This window comes from Macaca thibetana, chromosome 16 (assembly GCF_024542745.1).
Source record: "Macaca thibetana thibetana isolate TM-01 chromosome 16, ASM2454274v1, whole genome shotgun sequence".
Taxonomy (NCBI): Eukaryota; Metazoa; Chordata; class Mammalia; order Primates; family Cercopithecidae; genus Macaca; species Macaca thibetana.
In genome coordinates this window covers 45,438,043-45,454,719 of record NC_065593.1, presented here as the reverse complement: position 1 = coordinate 45,454,719, position 16,677 = coordinate 45,438,043, and the positions used below count along the sequence as shown (strand labels likewise).

Below are 16,677 nucleotides of genomic sequence, written 5' to 3'. Positions count from 1 at the left end.
TATAACTACATTAGCTTGTTGAAGTTCCTTTTCTAGACTACAAATTCTGTGACAGGGGATTTTCTATGAGGCTCACCATCATATAAACTTTGCCTCACTTATATGGCACAGAGTAGCTACTAAAAAATTAGTCAATAAATCAGTAACAAAATTTGTGAAAGCACACCCTAATCATGTTATTTCTTCAATCAAAAATTTTCAATCTCTCATGCTTTACCACATTAAACCCAAACTGCTTGGCCATAGTCGAAAACCTTCCATGCTCTGAGCCCATTTATTTTCCAGTCTTATCCTCCATTATCCCATCTTCTGCTTCAGCCACGCTATGCTCTTCATCATTTCTAGTACACACCCTATGCTAACACTGCACTTCCCCACCTCCACATTTTCACTCATGACATTTCTTCTGCCTCAGTTCCCTTCCCCATCTATGCCAATGGAAATTCCAACCTTCAAAATACCCACCCTTCAAAGCTCAGTTCAAATGTAACCTTCACGAAGACAGTCCTGAGTCTCACCCCAGCTTCCCCAAAGACCTCTTCCTCTTCTAGGCACCAAAGATATAATACTGGTTTAATCCCCCACTCATTTCAGAACATACCCCTCCCTGACCTTCTATGCTTTTGCTTATAGTCACTCAACAGGTATCTATGTAAAAAGAAAAGTCAGTTAACACTATTCCCTTCCCTTCTCTACCATAAAACATATTTAAGCCCAAGCGCGGTGGCTCACGCCTGTAATCCCAGGAGTTTGGTAGGCCAAGGCAAGCAAATCACCTGAAGTCGGGAGTTCAAGACCAGCCTGACCAACATCAAGAAACCCCGTCTCTACTAAAATTACAAAATTAGCTGGGCATGGTGGTGCATGCCTGTAATCCCAGCTACTTGGGAGGCCGAGGCAGGAGAATCACTTGAACAGGGAAGGCGGTCAGTCAAAATCATGTCAGTGCGCTCCATCCTGGGCAACAAGAGTAAAACTCCATCTCAAATAAATAAATAAATAAATAAATAAATAATTGTGGGTAGGGAGGTATCTTCCTCTTTAAAGAGACCCTTTAATGACCAAAAGATATAAAGCTAGAATGGAGGATTCTCAGTCTAAACTTTCTCTTCTATGCCTTTTCCAGAAAGGCAGGACCTGCCCAAATGCAATTTTTAGAGCTCAGATTTTTGCCCCCCTCAGATTGTGACAGATTTTCAAAATATATTGAAGTGTTTGAAAAAAACCATTAAGCTGTATGTACTACTACATGAGACAAATTCCATAAGCTTCATTAAAATGATTTGCCCTAAGATTATCATATACTTGAAAGACCATCTGGCTGAAAATCCAAACACTATAAACTCTGCTGTTAGAAAATGATAATTCCAGGCCGGGCACAGTGGCTCACGCCTGTAATCCCAGCACTTTGGGAGGCCCAGGCAGGCAGATCACCTGAGGTCAGGAGTTCGAGACCACCCTGGCTGACATGGTGAAACCCCATCTCTACTAAAAATACAAAAATTAGCTGGGCACCACCATGTGGCAGGCACCTATAATCCCAGCTATTCGGGAAGTTGAGGCAAGTGAGTCGCTTGAACCTGGAGGCGGAGGTTGCAGTGAGCCGAGATTGTGCCACTGCACTCCAGCCTTGGTGACACAGCAAGACTCCGTCTCAAAAAAAAAAAAAGTAAATGATAATTCCTAGAAAAACATTTCCGTTCAAAAGAAATTTGAAACTTTTTATGATCTTTAAAAATGTCCCATTCATGTTGACATTATGTTCAGTGATGCTAAGTGACTGCACTTACAATCCGGTAAAATTCTATCAGGAAACACCTGTGCTTCAAATATTGACCTTTGTTTCCCCACCCAAAACCTCTCTTAAGGTTGTGATTCTCAAAGTGTGGTCCCAGTAGATTCCTGGAGGTCTCTTTCAAGTGGTCTGTGAAGGCAACATTATTTTCATAACAATACCAAGAAACTGTTTGCCTTTTTCATTATGTTGATATTTGTGCTGATAGTACAAAGGCAATAATGGGTAAAACTGCTGGTGCCTTAGCACAGGGGTCCCCAACCCCAGGGCTGCAGACCTTACCGACCCATGGCTTGTTACGAACCAGGCGCACAGGAGGTGAGTGGTGGACGGGTGAGCAAGCATTACTGCCTGAGTTGTGCCTCCTCTCAGATCAGCCATGGCATTAGATTCTCATAGGAGCCTCAACCCTACTGTGAAATGCAAATGGGAGGAATCTAGGTTGCACGCTCCTTATCAGTTATCTAATACCTGATGATCTGAGGTGCAACAGTTTCATCCCAAAACCATCCCAACTACCAGGTCGTGGAAAAACTATCTTCCACAAAACCGGTCCATGGGGCCAAAAAGGTTAGGGACCACTGCTAGCATGAGCTATTACTCATCAGCATGAACAATTACTCATCAGCATGAGTAATGACATCGAACTGTGCTACAGTCATTGTCTTTTGCCATCACACATAGGTGATTTTTTAAAAAACAATTGCTTGCACTTAAGAATGTTCTTGATGAAGCAATAAAAATTATTAATTAAATCTAAACCCTTGAGTGTAGGTCTTTTAAATAGTCTGTAATAAAACAGGGAAGTATGCATAAAGCACTTCCGCAAGATACTCAAGTACAATGGGCTGTCTCCAGGAAAAGCACTTGTGACTCTGAGCTGTGAGTTAACTAGCTGCTTTTTCCATGGAACCCTACTTTTACTTGGAACAAAGAACAAACTGGTTATTTAGACACGAATATTTAGCAGACATTTTCTTGAAAATGGAGTCTGTCACTTTGAGGAAAACAAGTATTTGTTGCCAATGATAAAATCCAGGTTTCTAGTGAAAACCTAGAATTGTAGAAAACTTGTAGCTACTTGACAGCTTCCCAATACTTATAGACTTTGCTGATGAAATGGGTGGTGATAATAACTAATATAGTTTTTTTTGATATTGTATTATAAAATGTTTAAACATTTAGAATATCTGCTTAACTCAATTGACAAGTATTTCCCAAAAGGCCGCAGCACGATATTCTAAAATCACATATGGGTAAAAGATCCATTCAAGTGCAAGTCAGATTAATGGATTTTAATGTAACAGTAACATCAATATGATTTCAGATTTCATACTGCAACTTAATTTATAAGAAACTAACACTTGTCAAGTTTTGGTGTAGTATCAGAAAAGAATATGCACAATTGTCTGAAAAGGCTGTAAAATACTTCTCCCTTTTCCAACTACATGTTCTTTCAGGCCATATTTTCTTTAGGTACTTCAATCAAAACAAATTATCACATCAGACTGAATAAAAGTAGATATGAAAATCTAGCTGCCTTCCATTAAGCTGGATATTTACGAGATTTGCAAAAATGTAAAAAAGCCACTCTTCTAATTTTTCAAAAACTTATTTTTTCATAAAAATATATTATGTATGTTAATGAGATAGGTTTATTATTTTATAGTAACAATTTTTTTTTTTTTTTTTTTTTTTTTTTTTGAGAAGGAATCTTGCTCTGTCACCCAGGCTGGAGTGCAGCGGCCAGATCTCAGCTCACTGCAAGCTCCGCTTCCCCGGTTTACACCATTCTCCTGGCTTAGCCTCCCGAGTAGCTGGGACTACAGGTGCCCGCCACCTCACCCGGCTAGTTTTTTTGTATTTTTTAGTAGAGACGGTGTTTCACTGTGTTAGCCAGGATGGTCTCGATCTCCTGACCTCGTGATCCTCCCGTCTCGGCCTCCCAAAGTGTTGGGATTACAGGCTTGAGCCACCGCGCCCGGCCAGTAACAAATATTTTTAAATGTCTTCCATTTTAATATCTAATATAGTAAATATCAACGTATATAACCCACATAAACAAAAGCTCTTTAGGGTCCTCAAAAATTTTTACCAGTGTAAAAACTCCTGAGAAAAGTGAGAATCACTGTTCTAAGAAAAATATGCCTCTGATTCCAGCCACTCCCAAAACTGCTCTGTTTGTACCAAAATCTTCCCCTTCCTCACCCCCAACTGGAGTTGAACCTGGGGCAGATATCTGGCCCAGGGGAAAATCAACCTTTCAACTGACCAAATCAGATCTCCCCCAGGAATCTGAATTATGCCTCACGGAGACTAAAGCCTATTTACAGCAGAACACTAGAGTCCGCAAACTCTTGCGGAAGAACCCGCTACTGTTTTGATTCCAGCCTTTTCTGAGGTTTGGTTGTTCAGCTTTTCCTTAGATTCTGCAACAGCTATTTCCTTTTTCCTTCAGATAAATCTCCCCCAGTTTATGTTTTTTTCAACCCTGCATGTGACATCAGAAACTCTTTTATATGAACTGGTTTGAATAGGTTTAATTTCCTTATGATCAAGGAAGCCTTGACACCATAAAACTTCAATGCTTTTACCCAGTCCTTATACAAGACACCAAATTACAATAAGGTTCCCTTCCATTTGAAGATATCCCTATATAAAATCGCTCCAACAAAACTAAAAGTTGAATGGAAATTGTAGGCTCATTCAAAACAAGTGATAAGTTACTAGGTAAGGAAGGTATAATTCTTCTCTTCTTTAGGAAAAGTCCGTTATACGTCATGTGAATATATATTGGACAACAAATAGCTTCATTAAAATTTATCAATTTGGGGCCGGGTGCGGTGGCTCATACTTGTAATCCCAGCACTTTGGGAGACCCAGGCGGGCAGATCACAAGGTCAGGAGATAGAGACCATCCTGGCTAACACAGTGAAACCCCATCTCTACTAAAAATACAAAAAAATTAGCCAGGCACGGTGGCAGGCACCTGTAGTCCCAGCTACTGGGGAGGCTGAGGCAGGAGAATGGCGTGAACCCAGGAGGCGGAGCTTGCAGTGAGCTGAGATGGTGCCACTGCACTCCAGCCTGGCGACAGCCAAGACTTCGTCTCAAAAAGAAAAAAAAATACAGACACACACACACACATACACATATACACACACCAATCTGGCCAGGCGCGATGGCTTATGCCTGTAATCTCAGCACTCTAGGAGACTGAGGCAGGTGGATCACCTGAGGTTAGGAGTTCAAGACCAGCCTGGCCAACATGCTGAAACCCCATCTCTAATAAATTAATAAAAATTAGCCTGGCATGGCGGTGTGCACCTCTAGTCCCAGCTACTCAGGAAGATGAGGCAGGAGAATTGCCTGAACCCAGGAGGCAGAGGCTGCAGTGAGCCGAGATAGAGCCACTACACTCCAGCCTGGGCGACAGGGCGAGACTCCGTCTCAAAAAAAAATAAACAAATAAATAAAAAATACCAATATGACAGAAAGCCTGAAAAATAAAGAACAAGGGAGTGAGACTTGCCCTATCAAATATAAACAATTATTATAAACCTACGAGAATTAAGGCACTGCAGTACCAGTACAAGATAGGCCAACAGACCAACGGTATGGAATAGAGAAAATACAGATACAAACTCTCATATATATGGAAACATATTAGTGGCATTATGAAGTTGTAGGGAACAGATGGACTATTCAATAAAGGATGCTCGGCCACTAGACTATCCTTATGGAAAGAAAACTGGATCCATACTTCAGGGTTATCTTTATGAAAAAAAAAATATGATCTGTACTTCACACGAAACATCAAAATAAATTCCAGGTGGATTAGAGACCTAAAGGTAAAAAGCACACTTTAACAACTTTTAGAAGATAAGATGAAACCATTACCTCCATATAGGGGAGGATTCCTTCATGAAGACACACACACACACCCCCCCATATAGGAACAATATAATAAATCTGATTGCATGAAAATCTAAAACTCAAGGCCGGGCACAGTGGCTCATGTCTGTAATCCCAGTATTCTGAAAGGCCGAGGCAGGCGGATCACTTGAGGTCAGGAGTTTGAGTCCAGCCTGGACAACAATGTAAAACCACGTCTCTACTAATAATACAAAAACTAGCCGGGCCACCTGTAATCCCAGCTACTTGAGAGGCTGAGGCAGGAGAATCATTGAACCTGGCAGGCAGAGGTGGCACTGAGCCAAGATGGCACTACTGCACTCCAGTCTGGGCAATAGAATAAGACTCCATCTCAAAAAAAAAAAAAAAAAAAAAAAATAAAACTCAGTTTGATAAAAGATAAAATTAAGTTTATTTTTTATTTTATTTTATTTTATTTTTTTTTTTTTTGAGACGGAGTCTCGCTGTGTCTCCCAGGCTGGAGTGCAGTGGCGTGATCTCGGCTCACTGCAAGCTCCGCCTCCCGGGTTCACGCCATTCTCCCGCCTCAGCCTCCCAAGTAGCTGAGACTACAGGCGCCCGCCACCACGCCCGGCTAGTTTTTTGTATTTTTAGTAGAGACGGGGTTTCACCATGTTAGCCAGGATAGTCTCGATCTCCTGACCTCGTGATCCACCCGCCTCGGCCTCCCAAAGTGCTGGGATTACAGGCTTGAGCCACCGCGCCCAGCCAAAATTAAGTTTAAAAACAAATTAAAGGGCTGGGCGTGCTGGCTCATGCCTGTAATCCCAGTACTTTCAGAGGCCAAGGTGGGTGGATAACCTAAGGTCAGGAGTTCAAGACTAGCCTGGCCAACATAGTGAAACACCATCTCTACTAAAAATACAAAAATTAGCCAGGCATGGTGGCACAAGCCTGTAATCCCAGCTACTCGGGACGCTGAGGCAGGAGAATCGCTTGAACCTGGGAGGCAGAGGTTGCAATAAGCTGAAATCATGTAATTGCATTTTAGCCTAGGTGACAAGAGCAAAACGCTGTCTAAAAACAAAAACAAAAACAACCAAATTAAAACACACCCATTAGAATGGCTACTATTACCAAAAAAAAAAAAAAAAATTTTTTTTAACAAAATAAATACTGCCCTAAAAGGGATATCCAAAGCCTTTAAAAAAAAAAAAAAAAAAAAAAAAAAAAAAACCCGGGTGTGGTGGCTCACGCCTGCAGCACTTTGGGAGGCCGAGGCAGGCGGGTCACTTGAGGTAAGGAGTTCGAGATCAGCCTGGTCAACATGGTAAAACTCCGTCTCTACTAAAATACAAAAATTAGCTGGACATGGTGGCGCACGCCTGTAATCTCAGTTACTTGGGAGGCTGAGGCAGGAGAATCGCTTGAACCCAGGAGGTGGAGGCTATAGTGCGCCGAGATCACACCACTGCGTTCCAGCCTGGGCGACAGAGTAAGACTCCATCTCAAAAACAGAAAGAAAAAAGAAAAGAAGAGAAGAAAAAGAAAAAGTGTTAGGCTGCAGAGAGGTTGGCACCTTTGTGAACTGCTGGTGGCAATATAAAATGGTTCAGCCACTATGGAAAACAGTATGAAGTTTCCTCAAAAAATCAGAAATAGAATTACATGATCCACAATTCCACTTCTGGGCATATACCCAAGAGAACTGAAAGCAGGGTCTTGAAAAGATGTTTGTACACTCATGTTCATATCAGCATTACTCCCAATAGCCAAAAGGTAAAAACAACACAAATGTCTATCAACAGATAAAGCAATAAGCAAAATCTGGAATGGAATATTATTCAGCCTTAAAAGAAAGGAAATCCTAGCACATGCCACAACATGGATGAACCTTGGGGACAATGGGCTAAGTGCAACAAGCCAGTCACAAAATAGACAAACTCTGTATGATTCCACTTACACTTACACCAGAGTAGTGAAATTCCTAGAGACGGAAAGTAAAAGGGTGGTTCCCAGAGCCTGGGGGAGGGAGGAAACAAGAAGTTGTTTAATGAGTACAGAGTTTCCGTATTGCAAGACGAAAGAGTTCTAGAGATCTGTTGCACAACAATGTGACTATACTAAACACTACTAACTGTATACTTAAAATGGTTAAGGTGGTAAATTTATTTATTTATTTATTTTATTTATTTTTTTTTTTTGAGACGGAGTCTCGCTCTGTCACCCAGGCTGGAGTGCAGTGGCCGGATCTCAGCTCACTGCAAGCTCCGCCTCCCGGGTTCATGCCATTCTCCTGCCTCAGCCTCCCGAGTAGCTGGGACTACAGGCGCCGGCCACCTCGCTGGGCTAGTGTTTTGTATTTTTTAGAGGAGACGGGGTTTCACCGTGTTAGCCAGGATGGTCTCGATCTCCTGACCTCGTGATCCGCCCGCCTCGGCCTCCCGAAGTGCTAGGATTACAGGCTTGAGCCACCGCGCCTGGCCAAGGTGGTAAATTTAACATTAAGTTTTTTACCACAATAAAAATAAGAGATTGTTTATTATGTATAATAATAAAAAACTGGAAATACCTTATGTTTATTAAACAGGAAACGGATAAATGGTGGTACAGATATTCATACAACCAAATACTAAACAGCAGTTAAAATGAACTCAAGTTACATGTATCAACATAAGTAAATCTCAAAAAACCATACTAAGCAAAAATATTAAGATAAAGAATGGTATAGATTGGAGTATATAGTACATATTGGATTACAGCACAGTTAGAACATAATAAACACCAAATTCAGGATAGGTGTTACCTCTAAGGAGGGAGGGAAGAAGAGAATAGGAATACACTAAGGCTTTGCTATTTCATTAATGTGCTATTTACTAGAAAAAGTATCTGGGGGTAAATATAATAAAATGTTAAGATTTTATAAAGCTGGGTGATAAGTATATGCACGGTATTATTCTTTATATTTTCTATATGTTTAAGATATATATACACACACCCCCATATATTTACATATATACACATATATATTTACATATATGTTTTGGTTTGTTTTTTTTGAGATTTTGAGATGAGTCTTGCTCTGTCGCCCAGGTTGGAATGCAGTGGCACAATCTCAGCTCACTGCAACCTCCGCCTCCTCCCAGGTTCAAGTGATTCTCCTGCCTCAGTCTCTCAAGTAGCTGGGACTACAGGTGCCCACCACCACGCCTGGATAATTTTTGCATTTTCAGTAGAGACTATGTTTAGTTTCACTATGTTGGCCAGGCTAGTCTCGAACTCCTGACCTCAGGCGATCTGCCCGTCTCAGCCTCCCAAAGTCCTGGGATTACAGGCGTGAGACACCACGCCCAGTCTAAGATCTTTTATAATTAAAAAATTAAGGCCAGGCGCAGTGGGTCACAACTGTAATCCCAGCACTTTGGGAGGCTGAGGCGGGCGGATCACTAGGTCAGGAGATCGAGACCATCCCGGCCAACATGGTGAAACCCCGTCTCTACTAAAAATACAAAAATTAGCTAGACATGGTGGTGTATGCCTGTAGTCCTAGCTACTCGGGATGCTTAAGCAGGAGAATCACTTGGACCCGGGAGGCGGAGGTTGCAGTGAGTCAAGATAACGCCACTGTACTCCAGCCTAGTGACAGAGCAAGACTCCGTCTCAAAAAAAAAAAAAAAAAAAAAAAAAAATTAAGACAGCATAAAAGATGTTCACTGAAAAATTGTCATTTTTATTTACAGCAAATTTCTACACGGTTATCTGTTTCCAAATATCAAGTAAAGGAATACATAAATCTCAGTTTGAGGAGATGAATGATCACACATACATTTTTCCTGTTACAAATAAATAGATATATAGATAGGGGAGATTAGAGGTTTTCAAAGAACTACTGACATGGCAAGGAGATTTACACTAACAGCTTTTTAGAAAATCAAAAGTCAGGAATAAAGGTCTTCATGATCAAGAAGGTGTTGCTGGCCGGGCGCAGTGGCTCAAGCCTGTAATCCCAGCACTTTGGGAGGCCAAGACGGGTAGATCACGAGGTCAGGAGATAGAGACCATCCTGGCCAACATAGTGAAACCCCGTCTCTACTAAAAACTACAAAAAAACTAGCCGGGCAAGGTGGCGGGCGCCTGTAGTCCCAGCTACTTGGGAGGCTAAGGCAGGAGAATGGCGTGAACCCGGGAGGCGGAGCTTGCAGTGAGCCGAGATCGCGCCACTGCACTCCAGCCTGGATGACACAGCGAGACTCTGTCTCAAAAAAAAAAAAAAAAAAAAAAAAGAACGTGTTGCTGTCTGAATGGTTAATTCCCTAAGGTCTATATCCAGCTCTCCCAAAGCTGCATGACCAGCTCTGTCATAGAGTACCTAGGCAACTCCTTTACAGTTCTATTAAAACATGACCATAGTTGGAAGAATGACAGCCTAAGCATTTCCTCAAGAATGTGTACTTTAGAATTTCTTTTTCCTGTAATGGGAGCTTTTCAAAAACAAAAATAAAAGCAGCTACTAGGTCTTATTGGCAAATGTGTCAGAATAGCCTTTCAGAGAGATTCACTATGCCTGAAAACAAACACAAGAAACAGGTGTGCTTCCCTGAATATACAAGCAGGATTTAATTTGGGACCAGTATTGTTATGAAACCAGGTTGAGAATAACCTTATAAATATGACAAAATGGTAAAAAGCAACTGAAATATGAATTTCAGATAAATATCAGAATACTGTTATTGTCTGGCTTTGAGTAACCTGAAATCAGTAAGATTACTCAAACACCACTACACTGTAGAAGTCTAACAAAACATTTTTTGCTAAGACAGGAATTAGTCTACCCCGAAACCCACTTTAGAATGCAGTTCTGCTGTATCTTTCATTTGTATTAACCTTTATTAGTGTGATGAATTTTCAGAAAACATTGTGGCTGCCCTGACTTTCCTCCTGAGTCTACAGTACATAACAGAAAGCCACAGGATTCGGCACTGTTCCAGACCCTGAGTTAAGACAGCTAGATATCAGAGTTTACGGCCTATCTGAAATTTTTCCCTAATTAAGAACAATTTGCCTCACTTCTTTTTTATGATGAAAATCTAGTGATAATTTAAAAAATGCGATTACAGCATAATCTTACATAACACTCTGTGTAGAGATGAGGAAAAGGGAAGACATACTTGGGCATAGACGCACAGATGTTTTTATATAATAATAAAACCGCCACATCCCAAAGCTTAGAAACACACAATTTCAACCTCTAAATTTTATTCTGTGTGCCTTTCATCTTAGAAAAAAACAAGTTTGCTCATGAGAGGCGGGGACAAGGGGGTGGTCAATGCTCTCTTCAGATACTGCCTTTCACGAAGAATATTCAAGTAAGGGAAGCTGTGAGTTCTAACATCCAGAATCCAGCAATGCCAGTGACACAGAAGTGAGTCAAACACTAAGTACATCGGGTTAAAATTAAAGCACCTTTAGTTTTTAGAATTTGGTTCCAGAAGCTGCATATGGTAGACAAATAACCTATTAGGTTGGTGCAAAAGTAACTGCGGTTTGTACCATTAATGACAAAACCGCAATTACTTTTGCACCAACCTCATAATTTACTGAAAGGGAAGAAAATGTCATATACATAAAGGTAAGGGTAAGGGTTCTGCATCTAGGAAAGGAAAAATACAAAGTGAGCTAGGAACTGCTTGTGACAGAAAGCAAGGAAGCACTCATAGCCCAAGCTTAAAGGGCTCCCACAGGCCAAATACGGAACAGTGTGAGCATCAAAAAGAATGTAAATGTTGGTAAAACATGGAATAAACTAAAATCCATGACACTAAAACAATGAGAGTGAAAAACTCATTTACCACCATTAGAGATGATAGTGTACCATTTCCTTACTCAGAAAAGTGTTAAAGAAAAAAAATTAAGAATTTATCTCAATTTTTTAGTAGGAATTATAATTTATGCCAGGCACGGTGGCTCATGCCGGTAATCCCAAGATTTTGGGAAGCAGAGGCGGGAGGATCACTTGAGGTCAGGAGTTCAGGGCCAGCCTGGCCAATATGGTGAAACCCCATTTCTATTAAAACTACAAAAATTGGCTGGGCGTGGTGACTCACACCTGTAATCTCAGCACTTTCGGAGGGAAAGGCAGGCGGATCACAAGGTTAGGAGATTAGGACCATCCTGGCCAACACGGTGAAACCTTGTCTCTACTAAAAATACAAAAAATTGGCCGGGCGCGGTGGCTCAAGCCTGTAATCCCAGCACTTTGGGAGGCCGAGACGGGCGGATCACGAGGTCAGGAGATCGAGACCATCCTGGCTAACACAGTGAAACCCCGTCTCTACTAAAAATACAAAAACTTAGCCGGGCGAGGTGGCAGGCGCCTGTAGTCCCAGCTACTCGGGAGGCTGAGGCAGGAGAATGGCGTGAACCCGGGAGGTGGAGCTTGCAGTGAGCTGAGATCCGGCCACTGCACTCCAGCCTGGGTGACAGAGCGAGACTCCGTCTCAAAAAAAAAAAAAAAAAAAAAAAAATACAAAAAATTAGCTGAGTGTGGTGGCAGGCACCTGTAATCCCAGCTAATTGGGAAGTTGAGGCACAAGAATCACTTGAACCCAGGAGGCAGAGGTTGCAGTGAGCCATGATCACTCCACTGCACTTCAGCCTGGGAGACAGAGCAAGAAACACACAATTTCAACACACAATTTCAATTTTTTTGAGACTCCATCTCAAAAAAAACAAAAAACAAAAAAGAATTATAATTTATTCCCAACCGGTGAGGAAAATCCTTACAGAAGATTGAAAGCTAATCAGTGTAAAAGAAATGACAGAATCAGAAAAATCACTATTTCCAAAAACCAATGAATTAACTGATTTATGCAAAGATCATCATCATGAGGTGAAATGTTCCTGGAGAAGAGTAATAGTACAATGCCAAAGTAGCACCACTCCACAGATAACTTACTAATTACAAAGGGGGAAAAATATCTTTACAACAAAGGAGTCTGGTATTTATCACTTTAAATGATCAAACAAACTCAGCATCATTAATAGTGGGACAGTATGACATCATGTTTCTCCTCCTATGATGCAGCGAGGAGCAGAGAAACACATACAAAGTAGTCTCATCAAAAATGTTTAACGATAATCTAATCAGACCTGTAGAGCTCAATATCTGTTTATGAAACTATGAGGAAATAACCAGAACATTCCAGAAGTGATACATTCTACAAGACAAACAGCTCAGACTCTTTAAAAACCAGTATCATGAGGCCAGGCATGGTGGCTCACACTTGTAATCTCAGCACTTTGGGAGGCTGAGGCAGGCGGATCACTTGAATTCAGGAGTTTGAGACTGGCCTGGCCAACCTGGTGACACCCCGTGTCTACTAAAAATGCAAAAATTAGCCAGGTCCACGTGGTGGTGGGCACCTGTAATCCCAGCTCCTCAGGAGGCTGAGGCAGGAGGATCGCTTGAACCCTGGAGGCAAAGGTTGCAGTGAGCCAAGATCGTGCCACTGAACTCCAGCCTAGGCGACAGGGAAACTTCATCTCGGAAAAAAAAAAACAGTATCATGTGGCTTCTAAACTGTTCTCGATTTAAAGAGACTAAAGAGACATGTTTGGAGGAAAAAAAGAAGTGTCATCTTCAAGACAACTGAGCAAATCTGAACATGAATTGGATATTAGATGGTATTAGAGAATTACTGTTAATTGCCTTAACCGTGACAAGTATTATAAGCTTTAAGGAGATACATCTAAAGTATTTTAGGGTAAAGTGTCATGATGTGTGCAATACAAAAATGTATATATTTAAATATATGTGCACATACATAAAGTAAATATAGCAAAATGTGAACAACTGCTGAATCTAAGTGATGGATATAAAGATGTTAACTGTACTATTCTTCCCATTTTTCTGTATGTCTAAAATTTTTCACTTAAACCATTATAGAAAAAAAAAAAAAAAAAGGGCTCCAAATGTACTTCCTCCAGGAAGGCCTCCCAAATGAACTCTCCTTTAACCTTTAATCATGTCTTCACAAGGTCCTCTCAGCATGGAACATAGTGTATTAGTGTTACAGTTTTGTTTTCTAATTGTTCTCTTATTATTTCCTATATTCAGTAGGTGTGGCTTTACAACAAGATTATGTCTTTGGGCCAGGCGTGGTGGCTCAGGCTTGTAATCCCAGCACTTTGGGAGGCTGAGGTAGGCGGACCATCTGAGGTCGGGAGTTTGAGACCAGCCTGACCAACATGGAGAAATCCTGTCTCTACTAAAAATACAAAGTTAGCTAGGCATGGTGTTGCATGCCTGTAATCCCAGCTACTCAGGAAGTCTGAGGCAGGAGAATAGCTTGAACCAGGGAGGCGGAGGTTGCGGTGAGTCAAGATTGCGCCACTGTACTCCAGTCTGGGCAACAAGAGCGAAACTCGGTCTCAAAAAAGATAATAATAAATAATTAATAAATAAATAAAAAGATTACATCTTTGGTTTTGGCATCAGGGTAAGGCTGGCCTCAGAATGAGTTTAAGAAGTATTCTCTTCTCTTCAACTTTTTAGAATAGTTTGAGTAGAACTGGTATTAGTTCTTCTTTAAATGTTTGGCAGAATTCAGCGATGAAGCTGTCAGGTCCTGGGCTTTTTCTTTGACGGGAGACTTTTTATTACTGCTTCAATCTTGATACTCACTATTATTGATCAGTTCAGGTTTTCTATTTCTTCGTGGTTCAATCTTGGTAGACTACATGTGTCCAGAAAGTTATCCATTTCTTCTAGGTTTTCCAACAAGACTGTAAACTCTCTTCAAGCACATATTTAATTCTTTTCTACTTCTTTGAAGCTCATAGTGAAGTATTCTGCAATCAGCAGACTTAAAAAATGCTAGTACCAGTATTCTGTACCAAGAAGGCAGACCTCAACTAGATTAGCTTTTCAATTTCTCACCAGAATAATAGCAGTTCACTTGGATGAACAATTTAAAGTCACAGTTATCAAAAGGAGATCATAAATCATTTACAGGCTTACAGAATTACAGAGAAACTAGCATCTAGGAGTTAAAGGAAGAAATTGGAATATAGGTTTTTTATGTCTTCCTAGCATTGTCATGGATTTGCTATTATCCAGACATATGACTTTATTCTCATGACATTATTTTTCAAACAAAATCCTCCATGACCCCTCCCCAATCTGCAAAACAGTGAGGTATTTATACACAACTCTTCAGTGCAGTGAAGCTTAACAAACTACATAATGAACTTTAAAATCTTAGATAAAAGACGGCACAAATATCAAAAATTTTGATAATAGTGTTGGTGAGAAAACAGGCAGACTCACACTGCTGGCAGGAATATAAATTCATACAACCTCTGTGGAAAGCATTTAGTAATATCTAACAATATTACAAATGCACACCCATTGATCCAGCGCGTCCACTAGGAATTTAAACCAACAGACACTCACGTACACATAATAAGTACATACAAGGAATTGACTGTATCACTGGAAACAACCTAAATGTCCAATAAGTGTTGGCTGAATGATGGTACATCTACACAATGGAATTATCTGCCATCTTTCAAAAAGGAAGAGGGACTGTATTTACTACATGGAATGATCACCAAGATAAACAGAGAAAAGCGAAGTGCAGAATAAGCATAATGTCTTATTGCGTAAAACAAACAAAAACAAAAAATGTGAAGAATATATAGGTGTATATGCTTGTAAAAGGATATACTGTCTCTGGATGAATAAACAAGATTGCTGCCTTTGGGAAAGGGAACTCATGGATAAAGAGGATGGTAAGAAAAGAAAGACTTCACTCTCTGTGTACCTTTTGAATTTTGTTTCATATGTATGTACATGTGTTACCCATTTTAAAGAGTGATTTTTTTAAAAAGGCTCTGCACCAGTACGAATTATTTAACAACATTCATCTTAATCTAAAAGCATTGCATGCCATCAAAATTTTAAATGAGGCTTCGGTGAATTCAACTAGACAAAATGTTTCTAGAAAAAATCAGGCCCGGCGCGGTGGCTCGCACCTGTAATCCCAGCACTTTGGGAGGCCAAGGCGGGCGTGGATCACTTGAGGTCAGGAGTTTGAGACCATCTTGGCCAACATGGCAAAACATTGTCTCTACAAAAAGTACAAAAATTAGCCAGGCATGGTGGCACTCATCTGTAATCCCAGCTACTCGGGAGGCTGAGGCGGGAGAATCACTTGAACCCAGGAGGCAAAGGTTGCAGTGAGCCGAGATCACACCACTGCACTCCAGCCTGGGTGACAGAGCAAGACTTCATCTCAAAAAAAAAAAAAAAAAAAAAAAAGAGGAAAAAAGAAAAATTGAAGCATCCTAATGGCTGAAACCTACTGAGAAGAAAGATGGACACTTACTACAATAGTTTCACTTCTAGATATTACCAGAACCTATCCTATCCTAAGTATGGACATAGGGAACAGTAAACATCTCCAAATACCAAATTAGCTACTATGAAGAGCTCTAAAAGGAGAGATCAATAAAGTACCAAATGGATACCAACTGCCCCAACCCTAAGTGTGGGGTAGTCTTACAATAACTTCTACTCCTTAGGAAAAAAGGAAAAAAAGATGAGTTTCCAGCTCTTTCCCAGAAAGATACATGCACCCCAAATTCCTCTGCTCCCTGTGTGTCATCTCTTGGTTCTAACTGTAACCATGGCAACAGGAAACAGCACAAAAGACAGCTGAACCCTGTAAGGGCCAGGGTTAAAAGGGGAAGTGAAAAATACATATACTTTAAGGCCCAAGAACAAGCGGTTTTGGAGTTAACAGTGGCAGCCAAAAAAGCCTTAAGAGAAGAACATCAAAGAATACAAACTAAAGAGAATTGAAAGTAAGGTCCCTTCCCAGTTATCCAGCTAGGAGACTAGGATTGGCAAGGAGAACTGAAAAACACAAAAAAATGCCCCTCCTTTCGCACTCCCCTCCCCACAACAATTTAGCTATTCATTTCAATGTTATCTAGAAAACCTT

At 40.8% G+C, this 16,677-nt stretch overlaps 2 protein-coding genes across 5 annotated transcripts in view; both read right to left on the bottom strand.

Annotated features, from left to right (window-relative positions):
- The window catches only part of PHB1 (prohibitin 1), a 444,080-nt gene that overhangs the window by 253,554 nt on the left and 173,849 nt on the right, over window positions 1–16,677 (bottom strand). The gene's annotated exons all lie outside the window — the stretch shown is intronic.
- The window catches only part of SPOP (speckle type BTB/POZ protein), an 85,211-nt gene that overhangs the window by 66,960 nt on the left and 1,574 nt on the right, over window positions 1–16,677 (bottom strand). Inside the window, exon 1 of one of the 4 annotated variants that reach the window (XM_050765684.1) lies at window positions 7,641–7,656. The exons of the other annotated variants lie outside the window; for them this stretch is intronic. The gene's annotated coding sequence lies outside the window, so the exon portion shown is untranslated. Of the gene's footprint in view, window positions 1–7,640; window positions 7,657–16,677 lie in introns of those variants that run through there. 4 annotated transcript variants of the gene reach the window in all.